The following is a 5,198-nucleotide window of genomic DNA, read 5'->3' on the forward strand; positions in this document are numbered from 1 at the left end:
ATTGACCTAAATACATTTTAGGAAAAAATGTGTAATCCCAAACCAAATCAACAAGTTTTCTCATTATTCTTTCTTTCTCTAAAAATGAACCAGTGTTTAGTCTTTGGTTGGGAACTATGCCGATTAAAAAGAGTCAGAAATGGAAGTGAGTGATCAAATAATAGCAATAAGAATAACAATAATATCTAGGATTGAGGCAAGTAGATGGTACAGTGAATAGTGCTGGGCCTAGAGTCAGAAAGACCTGTGTTCGACTCCGACCACAGATTTTTTTTAGCTGTGTGACACTGTATAAAGTAACTTAATATCTCACTGCCTCAGTTTCCCTTAATGGTAAAATGAGAATAATAATAGCAATCATCTCCCAAAGTTTGTTAAGGATCAAAATGTGATAATATTTTTTAAGTTCTTTGCATAGTGGTAAGCACATGGCCCAGCAGATGGAGCACTGGGCCTGGAGCAGGGAAGACCTGAGTTCAAATCTAGCCCTCAGACACTTACTAGCTGTGTGGCCTTGGGCAAGTCACTGACTTCTGTTTGCTTTAAACCACTAGAGAAGAAAATGACAAACTAGTTCTAAAAATTCCATGAAGACTATGGTCCTCCAGGTCACAAAAGAGTCAGACACGACTGAACAATGAGCACTATATAAATGTTAGCCCTGTTATTAATTATTCTTTGCACTTATTTGATCCATTATATTCTTAAGCATTACATTAAAGGTGAATTGGAACTTCATCTTCTCCTTTTATGTAACCCATTCATTTTTCCTACATGGCTGCCTCCTTTCCTTCCTTTCTTCCTGGCTTCCCTCTTCTTGGAACCAGCATTGATGTGAACTCACATTCACCTCACTGATATTAGAGTCTGATTATGACATCAGCGTGTAGGCAGCAGAAAATCTACAAAGAAACATGAGTCATACCATTTGTGAGGTCCTGTCTACACTTAGAAGTGAAGAAACTATCATACTTGTGATAGCAATCTATCTTTTCTCTCTGCTGGAAGAATGTTAATTCCCTGATGGGGGTAAGGGGAGAAAAGAAACAAGATTTAGAGGGGTGGAAATTTTATAAGAATACCCATAAATCAAGTAAGGTCATGACTTCAAATGTGTAGGAGTCAGTGACTGGAATCAGCTTGATCCCAATGCCATCAGATTAGACATTTTTCATTAAAGGGCAAAAAGATAATAATAAGACTGTGCAGTTGATTTGTAAGTGGATTTGTTCATTGCTCATGGATAAGGAATGAAGGGGGAAGCAATTAATTCCTTGAATTAGAAAAGAAATTTATTGCTAAATATCATGCAAACCCCTGTCTTACACCCAATCAAATCCATGCAAATCCAGTGGAAGATCCCTGAAAAGAGCTAGGTAAAATAACAAAGAAGAACAATGGAGCTGATTATACATAGAAACTTATGCTTTAGTAATTTCCATTTGTTTAAAAAAAAGGATGAACCTAAGATTTTTATTTGTTTTATCATCATCTAGAATAGCCATCCTTTACAAGGCTGTAGTCATTGTGTATCTCATTCTTTTGATTCTGATCAGTTCATTTTGCCTCACTTCATGCAAAATTAAAGAACCCTTTGGGATATGAAAGTGAACTCTTCCTTAGAAGGACAGAACAATAAAACTGTTCGATGAGAGCCAACCATGTTTTTACTATTAATATAAAAATCAGTTGTATAAAAGGAGGTCTTATACAAATCTTAAGAAAAATATTCTCATTCATGAATGACTTTGGATACTACAATAGTAGTATTAGGTAGAATGTCACTCTGGGACTTCTGGTGACTAGGATGTTGGTCCAAATACAGATGACATTTTATATTCTTACCTAGCTTGGAAAAAACCCAGGTGAACAACAATGAAAGTGAAAAAGATGAAGGGACAATGATAAAAATAAACATATAATCTTTGAGTGAGAAGAAATATATAAAAAGTTTCCAGTGGGGCAGCTAGGTGGCACAGTGGATAGAGCTCCAGCCCTGGAGTCAGGAGGACCTGAGTTCAAATCCAGCCTCAGACACTTAACACTTACTAGCTGTATGACCGTGGGCAAGTCACTTAACCCCAATTGCCTCACTAAAAAAAAAAAGTTCCCAGCAAATATATATTTATTTAAATGGTAATTTGTGTACCTCTTTTTCACAGTATGCCTACTGTGAAACTAGTTGTGTGTATGAGTGTGTGTGTGTATCAGGGGGAAGACCCATCTATTTATCTATCTGTCTGTCTGTCTGTCTTTCTATTTGTTCATTCATTCACTCATTCGTTCATTCATTCTCTCATTCATTCATTCATTTATCTATTTATTTATTTATCTATCTATCTATCTATTTTTTCCCCACGGATCATTTTATTGATCTTTTATAGAAAACAGGACTTTATCTGCCAGGAAGGATGATGCCTTCATACTTCTCCTGGAACCAGGACACGGCTTCCTCTTTGGCCAATTCTGTGTTTGGCCCGAGCAACCTGTCCTCCGATCGTTGTCTGCAATGCTGAAACCGGGCCTGGCCAGCTCCACATAGTTCAAGCCGTAGATGCCGATGCCTGGGTTGTATTTAATCCCCAGGCCGATCTGCTCTTGGATCCCAAAGCCAAAGTTGCTGTGTCTAAGAATTTATTTTTCCTTAACTCATATTCTCACATCTTTAGCCCCGTCTCCAGAATCTCTTCAGCTTTGCTCCACGGACTGTACGGTGAACTGCGATCTTCTCGTTTCTCCTGATTCCAAAAGATCCGACAGTATAGCGAGCTTTGGAGAACACTGGGGTTTGGCCTGTGAACTGCTCCAACCCTTGGGCAGCCCGGGTCAGGCGATCCCCACTCTCCCCAACACAGATGTTGAGTCAGAGCTTTCGGATGCGAAGTTATGGGGTTTTCCTTTTCACCTTGATCTTGTGCCATGGTGGAACACCGGAAGAACTATTTATTTATTTTTAATATATATTATTTAAATTTTTCTTAAGTATATGTAAAGACATTTTTTGCGTTTCAAAATTTTCTTCCACCCTCCCTTCCCTCCCTCCTCCCAAGGTCAGCAAGCAATTGGATATAGGTTATACATTACTCTCATGTTAAACATATTTCCACATTAATGAGAACAAAAGGTAAAAAAGAAAAAACACAAGAAATAAACACGAATAAGAACAAAGAAGGGACAACAAAAGTGAAAATAGTATGCTTCAGTCTGCATTCCAACTTCACCGTAAGTCTTTTGGCATTGTCTTGGATCATTGTATTGCTGAGAAGAGTTAAGTCTGTCATAGTTGATCATCACACAATGTTGTTGATACTGTGTATAATGTTCTCCTGGTTCTGCTCATTTTACTCAGCATCAATTCATGTAAGTCTTTCCAGTTTCTCTGAAATCCATCTGCTCATCATTTCTTACAGCACAATAGTATTCCATTACATTCATATACAATCTTGTTCAGCCATTCCCCAATTGATGGACATCCTCTCAATTTCCAATTCTTTGCTCATCACAAAAAGAGCAGTTATAAATAGTTTTGTACATGTGGGTCCTTTTCCCTTTTTATGATCTCTTTGGATACAGATTTAGTAGTGGTATTGCTGGGGTCAAAGGGTATGCACAGTTTTAAAGCCTTTTGGGCATGGTTCCAAAATACTTTCCAGAGTGGTTGGATCAGTTCACAGCTCCACCAACAGGGAAAGACCTATTTAGCTCACAAAGCACAAGGTTTGATTCATTAAATGGAGGTAAGAGAGAAAGAAGAGACCCCACAGACCTGTTTCTGGATCACAGGATGCTTAGCCCTCAGGTACTCATCAGGTTTGTGCACCCAAGAAAGGGGATCTCACACTTTTTCCAAGCCAGAAGATCAAAATTGAAGTAGTCCGGCCTCCTTTTCTTGACTGCCCTTTTTCTAGTCCCTTTAGAAGTGGTATCCGGAAGGGTAGCACCAGCCAGTCCAAGTTACTTGATGCTATTGTGATGTGTCAATTTCCAATGGGTCTCAACTCTGAATTCATGCTCTTGGCTAACTTCATATTAAATGTCTAGCATGTGCACAGATCATTAAGCCAAAGAAAGGTAGAATTTCTTTTCTTCCCTTTGGACTATATACGATGGTGAGTATATAGATAAATCACTAAGCTGTACAAAATAAGACATAGATATATGTATATGTATATGTATACACACACAGACACACAGACACATACACATTTATATGTGTGTATATGTGTACTTGGACTATTAGACTAGACTTTGAGTTGGCCTCTTTGCCTCAGATTTCTTCTGATTCCAGTCCATTCTCCACTTGGTTGCCAAACTGCTCTTTCTGACCATCCCCATCCTTCCCCTCCTTCACCCCCCACCCCCAAAAAAAAGCATTCTGGGCCATCTTCAGTCATCCTGATATATATCTTGCCACTGAACTCAGATGGCTGTGGAGGAAAGAATGACGTTGGCGACTTTGTACAGCCCTCCCTCACTTAAATGGATTCAGTGCAAGTCATGATATCACCCTGAAGTCTCAATCCTCTTTGAGAACAAAGGGCTAACAACAACAATAACAGCAATAACAATAACCCTGTAGATAGTGTGTTTGTGGGCAGCTAGGTGGTGCAGTGGATAGAGCCCCTGGCCTTCTGGAGGAAAACATCTCCCTCAGTTCAAATCTGGTCTCAGACACTTACTGGCTGTGTGATCATTAGCAAGTCACCTCACCCCCTTTGCCTCACTTTCCTCAATTGTCAAATGAGCTGAAGAAGGAAATGGCAAACCACTCTAGCACCTCTGCCAAGAAAACCTCAAATGGGGTCACAAAGAGTCAGGCATGACTGAAACAACCAAACAACAACAACAAATCATGTTTGTACATTGCTACTTGCATGTTGTCTCTTCCAATAGACTGTGAGCTTCTTGAGAGCAGGGACTATGTTTGGCCTTCCTTTGTCTCTCTAGAACTTAATCTAATGTCTAGGACAAAGTAGGTGCTTAATAAATTCTTTTGTTTTGGTTTTGTTTTATTTTGTGTTTTTTTTTTTTTTGCTGGGCAATGAAAGTTAAGTGACTTGCCCAGGGTCACACAGCTAGTGTCAAGTGTCTGAGGTAATATTCGAACTCGGGTCCTCCTGAATCCAGGGCCGTGCTTTATCCACTATAGCGCCACCTAGATGGCCAATAAATTCTTGTTGGTTGATTGACTCTTAGTT

At 39.2% G+C, this 5,198-nt stretch overlaps 1 pseudogene; it reads right to left on the reverse strand.

Moving 5' to 3' along the window:
• Positions 1–2,395: 2,395 nt before the first annotated feature.
• LOC122732769 lies at positions 2,396–2,921 on the reverse strand (annotated as a pseudogene).
• Positions 2,922–5,198: the final 2,277 nt, after the last annotated feature.

This window comes from Dromiciops gliroides, chromosome 6, assembly GCF_019393635.1.
Source record: "Dromiciops gliroides isolate mDroGli1 chromosome 6, mDroGli1.pri, whole genome shotgun sequence".
In the NCBI taxonomy this organism is placed as follows: domain Eukaryota; kingdom Metazoa; phylum Chordata; class Mammalia; order Microbiotheria; family Microbiotheriidae; genus Dromiciops; species Dromiciops gliroides.